The 12,658-nt window shown below is 39.0% G+C and overlaps 1 long non-coding RNA gene across 1 annotated transcript; it reads left to right on the top strand.

Moving 5' to 3' along the window:
* The first annotated feature begins 2,606 nt into the window (after positions 1 to 2,606).
* On the top strand, positions 2,607 to 4,746 carry LOC141598512 (uncharacterized). The gene is made up of 3 exons (XR_012523571.1): positions 2,607 to 2,705; positions 2,804 to 2,912; positions 4,636 to 4,746. It is a non-coding gene; the product is annotated as an uncharacterized LOC141598512 (long non-coding RNA).
* The last annotated feature ends 7,912 nt before the right edge of the window (positions 4,747 to 12,658 follow it).

The raw sequence follows: 12,658 nt of genomic DNA, 5'->3' as shown, positions 1-12,658 counted from the left end.
CTTTACTTATTATTTGTTATTATTATTATTTATTGTTGTAATAAAAGGTGGGGTTTTTAGAATCCTAGCCTATTCTATTTTTATTATGTAGCGTGCTATTATTATTAAAAAATGAAATAAAAAAGGCTAAATGGTTATGAAACCATTGTGATTTTCTATTTATTATTCTTGTCAAATTCCAAATGCAATGCAAATGTCCTTCTATTTACATTTTAAATATAATGGGTTGTATCCTGTGAAGGATTGCCTACGTATTCACTTAAAAAAATGAAATCAAACCCTTGCGCGTAGTTCGAGTAAATGTAAAAGAATAATTGTACTAAGCAAGAGCTTGTAATGAACTTAGAAAATAAGCATGAGCTTTTTGCTTACTCTGAAGGTGCAAATTTAGTTTATTTGATGACATGAGGATGACAAATTTGTCAAAATGCAAGAGCACAGTGACATTAGCTTATTTCAGCTTGGCCAGGGGCCGTTTATTTAGTGCCCCAAGAGCGACACGTGGGGTTACGCGAGGCGCGTTTTTGTTCCTATTCTAGGAATAGTACCGCTTTAGTTGGTCAAGGTTTGTTGGGTTTGAAAACTCATTCCCGTCTAGGTCTGTGATTCTAACCGTACCCCCTGGAAGTATGGATTTGACTAGAAATGGTCCGGACCAATTAGGTTTTAATTTTCCCCGTGGGTCGAGAGGTAGAAGAGCTCTAACTGATTTAAGTACTAAGTCTCCTTCCTTGATGTTCCTTGGCCTAACCCTTTTGTTGAAAGCTCGTTTGATACGTGCTTGATATGTTTGGACATTATGCAAGGCGCGTAGCCTACGTTCATCCAGGAGGATGAGTTCTTCATATCTATCCCTCTTCCAATCGGCTTATGGGATTTGACTTTCGAGTAGGATACGCAAGGATGGTATCTCTAGCTCGACCGGTTGTACGGCTTCCATGCCGTAGGTCAAATAGAAAGGAGTAGCCCCAGTGGGCGTCCTAACAGATGTACGATACCCCCACAAAGCAAAGGGTATCTTGCTTGGCCAATCTCGATAGTTGTCAATCATTTTCTTAAGGATCGTGACAACATTCTTGTTTGCTGCCTCTACTGCGCCGTTAGTCCGTGGTCTATAGGGCGAAGAGTGGCGATGCCTAATCTTATACTTGGCTAGAAATTGCTCAGTCTCAGCTTGGAAATGTGATCCATTATCACTAATGATTTCATGTGGGCAACCGTATCGACAGATGATGTTGTTTTGTATGAACTTTGCCACATTTTTAGCCGCGAGACTAGTGTAGGAAGCCGCTTCTACCCATTTGGTGAAATAGTCGATCGCCACTAGGATGAAACAGTGACCTCCTGTTGCGGCTGGGGTTATCTTCCCGATTATGTCAATTCCCCAAGCAGAAAATGGCCAAGGAGATGTCATCGTATAGAGTAATGAAGGAGGGACATGTTGTACATTCCCGAAGATTTGGCAATTGTGGTAATGTCTTACGTATTTGATGCAATCAGATTCCATTGTTGTCCAATAATACCCCAAACGTGTGATTTTCTTTGCCATCATGGGCCCACTCATGTGAGGACCGCATTCTCCATCGTGGACCTCTTCCATCACTTTCTGCGCCTGTGAATGATCAAGGCAACGTAGGATTACACCAAGAGGTGTTCTTTTGTATAATTCTCCTTGTATGAGGATGTATTGGGAAGCTAATAGGCGTATAACACGTTGTCCCCTCTTGTCCATATCGGGTGGATAGGTACCATTGAGCTTAAAATTCAGGATTGTTTGGAACCAGAGTTCCTGCGCGATCTCCTCTTCATCGGTGATTTGGTGGACATAAGCCGGCTCTGACCGTCGCTCGATGCACAAAGGCATTTCCACTGTAACGCCCCGTAAATTTCGGACCGTTAATATGTTTCGAAAATAATTAATTAATCAAGTAAAATTTGACAATAATGTATTTAAAGTAAAAATAATTCAAAGAAATATAATTTTATTATATTTTGAAGAAAAGTATTTATTTTGATAGTTTTGAAATGTTTTTTTTTTTTTTTGGTGAAATGTGAAAATTGTATTAATAATTAATCGAGTTACATCATCATCACCATACAATCACCAAGCATACTAAAACTAGTACATTCAATGCACTAGGATATGATTCTTAAACCAAACATGCTCTCTATGACTACCCATAATTTGCTCAAATCCTCTAGCTCGTAAAGCTGTTAGACTCTGCAATCCTCTAGTTTTGAAATGTTTAAAAATAGTTTAAACCGTGTAAAATCTTTTATTTCGAAATAAGGGCGTATCGGGGGGAAAATGACAATTCGTTTGAACGTTGGGTAAACGAATTTGGAAATGGGTCGTATGAATACTCAATTTTATTGTAATCTCGTGTTTAAAGACTTTGGACTTGACGGAATTTGCGTTTGACTTACGGATTTAATTATTATGGAAACGAGTCAAAACCGACTCGTAAAAATCCCGACTAAAAATCCCGCACTCCCTCCTTTCCTCTTCCCTTTCCCGCGGACCAGCCACCTCCCTTTCTTATTTTTCTGATTTTTCTCTATCACCTTCTTCCATCTTCTAAAAAAGAGACCAAAAACACCATTAACATAATTTCAAGCTCAAAATCGACGTAATTTCTTCGTTACTAGTCCGTTTTTCGCATAATTTACCTTTCCGAAATCCCCTCGACGCGATCTACAACTTGGTACAATTTAATTTCAGTTTTATTGAAGTTGTTTTAAGACCAATTTTCGGTATTTTCGGTTTTATATGCTTATTATTGTGTTTTAATTGTTTATTTAGGTGAAGGATTGGAAGACGAGTTCGGGGACTCGTATATTGTAGAGGATAGCGGCTAGTGTCGTTAGGGTTTGGGTTTTCAAGGTGTTAATTGCTCTTTTTCTAGCTTAAGGTAACATATTTCGAGTTACTCGGCGAATTATCGTCACATGTTTTTGATTTTTGTATGTTTGGTGAATTTTTGTTTGAGAATTAGTTTTCACATGTTTAGAATGGTTGCATGCATGTCAATTGTTAGCTTAAATTGTGCCTTTTGTTAGTTTAAATTATCAAAGTTGAATTGGGGACGATTAATTAATTTTCAGACGGTCTTTTACTAAACAAAAATGGAAAAATAAGGTGGTGTAGGGGGACGGGCAGCAGGCCGTGGCAGGCCCGTGGCAGGCCCACGGCTAGCCCACGGCTGCCCGGGTTGGTCCGTGCTTGTTTTGCGGTTTTTCGTACAATATTGGTCATTTCGGGTTAATTAAGGTTAGAATAGTATAAGTAACAAATGGGTAGTATTTTGATAGTAACAAAAATTATGTTATTGGTAAAATTGTGCTTATATTAATAGTTATCACATGTTAGGGTAGTTTACAAAAGGAAATTGTAATTAATAGGCTCAAAATGAATTTTATAGCTATAATTGTAATGTTTTGTTGATTGTCTTGCCAAAACGAGCCTTAGTCCCTTTGACTCGATGCGATGTCGATTAATTGAGTGATTGGTCACCGCAATTTGACCCGCACTGCCGCAGGGTGGGGTTGCGGGTAAAAATTCGGTTGAATGATTTAGATAATCGGCCTTTTTCTTGTTTTAGGCCATTTATCAAGCTTTTGTTCACATGTATAGCTTATTGAATTTAATAGTGACTTGTATTGTAGAAATGGCCCTAGTTTCCCCTGAAGCCTTTAATATGGTTACTATTGTTAGAATTAGAAATTAGTATTGAATACTTATTGAGGATTCTGTTGGGATTGTATGCTATAAATAGACATTATAAGCCTTTCACATGATAGAATGCTAGAATTTATATTGATAAGTAGGACTTTTTGTCCTCTTAAGGTTAAGTGGGTGTCTTACTTGACTTGTGTGGTGAGTCATGTGTGGTGTGGGCTAAAGTATTCAAGCTGGGACTAGCTGGGACTAGGTCCTAGGTGAGTATTTCGGCCTTCATCATAGATAGGTCTTTATAGTCTCTGACGAGTATATGTTCACTGCTTGATAGCCTTTGTGTTCCTGACTAGTGGATTTATATCCAAGTTGGGGCATGACCTCAGGTACTTATTTTGATAGTATGGGGTCAGCTTAAGTACTAGCCAACCCTTCGGTGGTGTCCTTAGGGTACTCACTTCACTTTGTTTTAAAAAAAGTTGTGGGTCTTGGGTGCGGTGGTGTGTATCCGCATGTCTAGGTCTCCATGATTTTAGGCTAGGGTTGTGTTGTCTCTTGGCCATGTTTTCTTAATAGTAACCGCTGAGCCATGATACCGGTTCGATTACCTTCTCTACCTCGTGGTATAGACTCGAGTTACAAAGTGACTATTGACCGTGCTAAGAACTTATGCCTGTCTTTGATATATTGCCCTTTCTTGTATGGTGATTTTATGAATCAGTAATAGGTGAGATGTAAGCCGTTCTGATTGATAAAGTCTGGATTACTATTTGTTATCTGATTCACATGATAGGTTAGTGTGGTCAGTTTAGGGGTCATTTGTTAGAATACAAGATAAGTAAATGGTTTATCAAATTGTTTACATGTTACATTAATTTTGACGATTCGTGGCTGGGAGGACTCGAAGTTACTCCCCACTGAATTGTGGCTTTCGTGTTTGTATAAAATGCGATTGACAGGTTGTTGATGCTTTGTTGGGGGTCACAGACGAGCTAGTGAGCAAGGAACCTTGGACCTAGTTTTTGGCTATTATTATAGTAAACCTTTTATCTTTTGGTTTGTATATTATTTGAAGGGACATATATCTCCCTTTTTCTATTTTGGGTTTGTATCATTCTACTTTCTATTTAGCTATGGCATGTAAATTAGTTTATCAGTTGTCGCAGGGTTTTTGACACTCTTCTTGAGTTGGAATTGGTTGTGAATGGTTTAGTTAGAATTTTTTTTGAAATTGCAGGTTTTTGGACTAGTTGAACCATTTACAAACATATCCTACCAGTTTTTCCGTAGAAATTACGCATTTAAGTAATTAGATAACGCTAAATATCAAGGGTGTCACAGTTGGTATCAGAGCCTATTGCTCTCGACGCACGTTTGTGCACCCCACTTAGAAATCACTTGACCTTTAAATAATAAACTTGAGAGAAGGGTAGGATGGGTAGAATCAGGATTTTAAGTGGTAGTCTGTTTGTGATTGCTAATTGATAGGTACTAATTAAATTTTTCCCTTTTGAAAGATGGCTCCGCCAAGAAGAGACATTGATGATGCTATTTTATTAGTTCTTACTCAAATTCTCCAAAATCAACAAAATCAACAAAATCAACAAGCTCCTCTTCCTCCGCCAAATGGTGAGGGTACTCCGAGCACCTATACCACAGGGTGGCTAATCACCGACCCGAATCAACACTCCCACTTATGGTGGAGAGATTGATCCACTTGCTCTTACGGGTGGTTTAGGGAGTTGGAGAAAAGCTTTACTCTATATGATGTCAAGGAGGAACATAAAGTGAAGCTAGCCTCTCATTTCCTAGTACGAGAAGCAGACCGGTGGTGGTCCATGACTGGGCCTACCGTTTCAGCTGAACCAGGATTTGATTGGGTACGTTTCAAGGAGTTAGTGGAGGCCCGTTTATATCCTCAAGAGCTGAAGCAGCAGAAGTTGAAGGGATTCATGGAGTTGAAGCAAGGAAGCCTTCCAGTTCAGACCTTCACTGATAAATTCAATGAGTTGGCTCATTATGCCACTAGATTAGTGAAGGATGACAATGAAAAAGCCTTCTTCTATCTTGAAAAGCTCTCCCCTAAGATCAAAAGCATGGTCCGTCGGGATTCCACTAGCTTTGTTTCAATTTATAATGATGCTTTGTGGGCCGAGAATTCATTGAAAGAAATTGAAAATGAAGCTCGTGCAACTAGTTCTAGTCTTGGCAAGAGGCCTTTATATCCCTCTTCTAGGCCCTTTACTCCTTCACCTAGGTTCATCTCTTCTCCCTCTGACCCAAACAAGAGGAGATTTGTTTCTAATGTTCAAGCTAACCGGGGTGGTCAATCTTCAGCTTTTAGTGACACTAAAGGTACTAGAGACCGACTGTGCTATAACTGCAAGAAACCAGCACACCCTGGTAAATGCTTCATTGATCCTATCGTATGCTTTTCTTGTAACAAGCCGGGCCACAAGGCCAATGTTTGCCCGGAGAGGAAGGTGACGGCTCCTATTACTCCTGTCGTCCCAGTGAGGCCAGTGAGGCCGAAGGGTCGGATCTTTGTTATGAGCCGAGCTGAAGCTGAGGCACACCCTGATATCATTACCGGTACATTTTCTATTTTTGATGTTCCTTGTTTGGTACTATTTGATACGGGTGCCTCTTTATCTTTTATTTCGATAAAACTTTCCAATAAATTATCACTTGAATCATCACAAGAAGAAAGCACATCTATATCCTTACCCTCTGGTGATATCTTTTCCTGTTCTAAAATCTATCCTGAAGTCCCTATTTCTATTATGGGATCTATATTTCCAGCAAATCTTTTCCAATTTCCACTGGAAGAATTTGATGTCATTTTGGGCATGGATTGGTTACATACTTATCATGCTCGATTTGAATGTCGAGACCAGAAAATAATTCTTACAAACCCTTCAGGTCACCGTGTGTCTTATCAAATGGTTAAAAGACAAACCGGTACTAAATTAATTTCTGCTATGAAGTTTGTTAATGCAATGAAAAAGGGTCATCAAGCCTTTTTGTGTATGGTGACTACTTCGATTCTTCCTCTCTGCCTCCTAAAGAGAACATTCCAAAGAGTATGTGAATTTCCCGATGTTTTTCCCGATGAGCTAACGGAATTCCTCCGAAAGGGAAGTTGAATTTACTATTGATCTTATTTAAGGTACCGCCCTATTGCTAAAGCTCCTTATAGGTGGCACCTTCGAAATGAAAGAGTGAAGACTCACCGGATGATTTGATTGCTAAAGGTTTTATTCAACCTAGCTTTTCACCTTGGGGTGCTCCTGTTCTCTTTGTAAGAAAGAAGGATGGATCTATGAGATTATGCATAGATTATCGTGAACTTAACCGAGTTACTATCAAGAATAAATATCCTCTTCCTAGAATTGATGATCTTTTCGATCAGCTCCGAGGTGCTTCTACTTTTTCTAAAATTGATCTTCGTTCGGGCTATCATCAAATTCCAAATCAGAAGTGATATTTCTAAAACTGCCTTCAGTACGAGATATGGTCATTTCGAGTTTACGGTGATGCCATTCGGTTTGACCAATGCTCCAGCTGTATTCATGGATCAGATGAACCGTACTTTCAGAGAACACCTCGACAAGTGTGTTGTAGTGTTCATTGATGACATCTTGATCTATTCTAAATCTGAAGAAGAACATGTCCAACACCTTCGTGCTATTTTGGAGATTTTGCGCCGTGAAAAATGGTATGCTAAATTCTCTAAATGTGAGTTCTGGTTACCTAAAGTGACCTTCCTTGGGCATGTCATTTCAAAAGAGGGTGTTATGGTAGATTCTGCCAAAATTGAAGCCGTTGTTGATTGGAAAAGTCCAACCAATGTTTCCGAAATCCGTAGTTTCCTTGGCTTGGCGGGTTACTATCGGCGATTTGTGAAGGATTTTTCAAAGATTGCTAGGCCGATGACTCAGCTGTTGAAGAAAGAGTCTAAATTCGTGTGGTCTGAAGAGTGTGAAAATGCCTTCCAGGAATTGAAAAAGAGGTTGACTACCGCTCCGGTGTTGACCTTACCTGAAGAAGGAGTGGACTTTGATGTTTACTGTGATGCTTCTAAGCATGGTATAGGTTGTGTCTTGATGCAAAAGAGGAAAGTCATTGCTTATGCCTCTCGACAGCTTAGAGTTCATGAAGTTAACTACCCGACTCATGATCTTGAATTAGCTGCGGTAGTACATGCTTTGAAGATTTGGAGACACTACCTCATTGGAGTCCATTGCAACATCTACACCGACCACAAGAGCCTGAAATATCTCTTTACCCAAAAAGAGTTGAACATGAGACAAAGAAGATGGTTAGAATTGGTGAATGACTATGATGCCAATCTAATTTATCATGAAGGAAAAGCTAATGTGGTGGCTGATGCTCTTAGCAGAAATCCTGTCATTCTTTGAATTCTTTTGGACTTACCTCCGAACTTGCTTTAGAACTTCAAAAATTGGGAGTAAGCCTTGTAAAAAGGGGCTCTCATCATCTTGATGCCATGTCAGCTGAACCCGACTTCCACCGTGAGATCCGTACTTGCCTCCCTAATGATCCTACCTTCATATCCATTCGAGCTAAAATTCAACTTGGGCAAGCTAAGGATTGTAAGATTGATGATGATGGGTATCTCCGTTATCATGGTAGAATCTATGTTCCGAGTGCAGCTGATTTGAGAAAAAGAGTTCTTGATGAAGCACACCTTTCTCCTTACTCCATTCATCCGGGAGGTACCAAAATGTATAAAGATTTGAGATTGCAATTCTGGTGGCCTAGGATGAAAATTGAAGTTATGGAGTATGTCAGTAAATGCCTCACCTGCCAGAAAGTAAAGATAGAACATCAAAAGCCCGGGGGTTTGCTTCAACCCTTGGATGTTCCTCTTTGGAAATGGGAGTCTATATCCATGGATTTTGTAATGGCTTTACCCAGGACTTCCACTGGGAAGAATGCTATTTGGGTGGTTGTGGACCGATTGACTAAGTGTGCTCGGTTTATTCCCATCAAGGAGACTTGGAGATTAGAAGTTCTAGCTCGTACCTATGTGGATGAGATAGTGCGCTATCATGGGGTTCCTAAAGATATAGTTTCAGATCGAGACCCTCGATTTTGTTCTCGTTTCTGGACTGCATTACAGGAGGCCTTGGGTAGTAAACTATTGATGAGCACTGCTTTTCACGCTGCCACTGATGGTCAAACTGAGAGGACAATTCAAACTTTAGAGGATCTTCTTCGTGCCTGTGCTTTAGATTTCCAAACTTCTTGGGAGAAATGTTTGCCTCTGGTTGAATTCTCTTACAATAACAGCTATCAAACTTCCATTAAAATGGCACCATATGAAGCTCGTATGGTAGAAAATGCCGTACTCTGTCTGTGGGATCAAACCCAAAATGTTCCAATGTTAGGACCTGATTTGGTGACCGAGTCCATTGAACAAGTTAAGATCATTCGGGAGCGGATGAAAGCCGCTCAGGACCGTCAAAAATCATATGCTGATGTCCGTCGTCGACCACTTTCCTTTGAGGTTGATGATCAAGTATTCCTTAAAGTGTCACCTATGAAAGGGGTGAAACGGTTTGGCGTTAAAGGAAGAAGCGAGCCCTAAATATATTGGACCTTTTCGGGTGATTGAAAAGATTGGTCCCGTTGCTTACCGTTTAGAATTGCCCCAAATCGAGCAAGGTTCATAATGTCTTCCATGTTTCTCAGTTGAGGAAGTACATTAGTGACCCTAGCCATATCATCCAAGAAGAGATTCTTGAATTGGAGCCTAACTTGGTGGTTGAAGAAAGGCCAATTCGGATTCTTGACAAAGCCAACAAGCAACTTAGGAGCAAAGTTGTACCTCTAGTCCGAGTTCTTTGGCGTTGTGGAAATGTCGAAGAAGAGACTTGGGAGACTGAAGCTTCTATGTTAGCTAAATATCCTGAATTATTCTCGTAAGGTATTCTTTTTCTTACTCTTTTTCCGAGTTTCTAAGCCTTGTATAATCATATTTAGTAAAGATAGTATTCTTACTATAGAATTTTAAACTAAAAGTTTGAAAATGCTTTTATGATTTTCAATGGTTTTAACATTAGTGAATGTTAAATCTCGTTGTTGGTGACGTCCCAATAATGGGTTTTCTCATTTATTGGTGTAGAAATATTTTTATATCTTGATATGAATATGGATGTTCTTGTCTGATCAACAAGAGTATCACCGTTTCATTGAAAAGATACCTATATTTTCTTATAACTATAATTTCTCCTTCTAAGTTTCGAGGCGAAACTTTTTAAAAGGAGGGGTGATTGTAACGCCCCGTAAATTTCGGACCGTTAATATGTTTCGAAAATAATTAATTAATCAAGTAAAATTTGACAATAATGTATTTAAAGTAAAAATAATTCAAAGAAATATAATTTTATTATATTTTGAAGAAAAGTATTTATTTTGATAGTTTTGAAATGTTTAAAAATAGTTTAAACCGTGTAAAATCTTTTATTTCGAAATAAGGGCGTATCGGGGGGAAAATGACAATTCGTTTGAACGTTGGGTAAACGAATTTGGAAATGGGTCGTATGAATACTCAATTTTATTGTAATCTCGTGTTTAAAGACTTTGGACTTGACGGAATTTGCGTTTGACTTACGGATTTAATTATTTGGAAACGAGTCAAACCGACTCGTAAAAATCCCGACTAAAAATCCCGCACTCCCTCCTTTCCTCTTCCCTTTCCCGCGGACCAGCCACCTCCCTTTCTTATTTTTCTGATTTTTCTCTATCACCTTCTTCCATCTTCTAAAAAAGAGACCAAAAACACCATTAACATAATTTCAAGCTCAAAATCGACGTAATTTCTTCGTTACTAGTCCGTTTTTCGCATAATTTACCTTTCCGGAATCCCCTCGACGCGATCTACAACTTGGTACAATTTAATTTCAGTTTTATTGAAGTTGTTTTAAGACCAATTTTCGGTATTTTCGGTTTTATATGCTTATTATTGTGTTTTAATTGTTTATTTAGGTGAAGGATTTGAAGACGAGTTCAGGGACTCGTATATTGTAGAGGATAGCGGCTAGTGTCGTTAGGGTTTGGGTTTTCAAGGTGTTAATTGCTCTTTTTCTAGCTTAAGGTAACATATTTCGAGTTACTCGGCGAATTATCGTCACATGTTTTTGATTTTTGTATGTTTGGTGAATTTTTGTTTGAGAATTAGTTTTCACATGTTTAGAATGGTTGCATGCATGTCAATTGTTAGCTTAAATTGTGCCTTTTGTTAGTTCAAATTATCAAAGTTGAATTGGGGACGATTAATTAATTTTCAGACGGTCTTTTACTAAACAAAAATGGAAAAATAAGGTGGTGTAGGGGGACGGGCAGCAGGCCGTGGCAGGCCCATGGCAGGCCCACGGCTAGCCCACGGCTGCCCGGGTTGGTCCGTGCTTGTTTTGCGGTTTTTCGTACAATATTGGTCATTTCGGGTTAATTAAGGTTAGAATAGTATAAGTAACAAATGGGTAGTATTTTGATAGTAACAAAAATTATGTTATTGGTAAAATTGTGCTTATATTAATAGTTATCACATGTTAGGGTAGTTTACAAAAGGAAATTGTAATTAATAGGCTCAAAATGAATTTTATAGCTATAATTGTAATGTTTTGTTGATTGTCTTAAAACTCGAGCCTTAGTCCCTTTGACTGATGCGATGTCGATTAATTGAGTGATTGGTCACCGCAATTTGACCCGCACTGTCGCAGGTCAGGGTTGCGGGTAAAAATTCGGTTGAATGATTTAGATAATCGACCTTTTTCTTGTTTTAGGCCATTTATCAAGCTTTTGTTCACATGTATAGCTTATTGAATTTAATAGTGACTTGTATTGTAGAAATGGCCCTAGTTTCCCTGAAGCCTTTAATATGGTTACTATTGTTAGAATTAGAAATTAGTATTGAATACTTATTGAGGATTCTGTTGGGATTGTATCTTTGTAAATAGACATTATAAGCCTTTCACATGATAGAATGCTAGAATTTATATTGATAAGTAGGACTTTTTGCCCTCTTAAGGTTAAGTGGGTGTCTTACTTGACTTGTGTGGTGAGTCATGTGTGGTGTGGGCTAAAGTATTCAAGTGGGACTAGTGGGACTAGGTCCTAGGTGAGTATTTCGGCCTTCATCATAGATAGGTCTTTATAGTCTCTGACGAGTATATGTTCACTGCTTGATAGCCTTTGTGTTCCTGACTAGTGGATTTATATCCAAGTTGGGGCATGACCTCAGGTACTAATTTTGATAGTATGGGGTCAGCTTAAGTACTAGCCAACCCTTCGGTGGTGTCCTTAGGGTACTCACTTCACTTTGTTTTAAAAAAAGTTGTGGGTCTTGGGTGCGGTGGTGTGTATCCGCATGTCTAGGTCTCAAGCATTTTAGGCTAGGGTTGTGTTGTCTCTTGGCCATGTTTTCTTAATAGTAACCGCCGAGCCAAGATACCGGTTCGATTACCTTCCCTACCTCGTGGTATAGACTCGAGTTACAAAGTGACTATTGACCGTGCTAAGAACTTATGCCTGTCTTTGATATATTGCCCTTTCTTGTATGGTGATTTTATGAACTGTAATAGGTGAGATGTAAGCCGGTTACAGTTGATAAAGTCCGGATTACTATTTGTTATCTGATTCACATGATAGGTTAGTGTGGTCAGTTTAGGGGTCATTTGTTAGAATACAAGATAAGTAAATGGTTTATCAAATTGTTTACATGTTACATTACATGTTACATTAATTTTGACGATTCGTGGCTGGGAGGACTCGAAGTTTGATGTGAATACGGTATGGTGTCCTTAACGAAAATTCTACGAGAAAATTACCGTATCAAGGGACGCGAAAAATAAAACAAAAACAGACCGAATAAGGCTTGGGGGGGCGTGCAAACCGTGAAGAAAGGGATGAAGAACCTCGGGAAAGACCAAGGCCAAGTGCATGGAACTACCTAAT

This window comes from Silene latifolia, chromosome 9 (genome assembly GCF_048544455.1).
Source record: "Silene latifolia isolate original U9 population chromosome 9, ASM4854445v1, whole genome shotgun sequence".
In the NCBI taxonomy this organism is placed as follows: Eukaryota; Viridiplantae; Streptophyta; class Magnoliopsida; order Caryophyllales; family Caryophyllaceae; genus Silene; species Silene latifolia.
The sequence above is the reverse complement of the archived record's forward strand: the minus strand, read 5'-3'. Positions and strand labels throughout refer to the sequence as shown.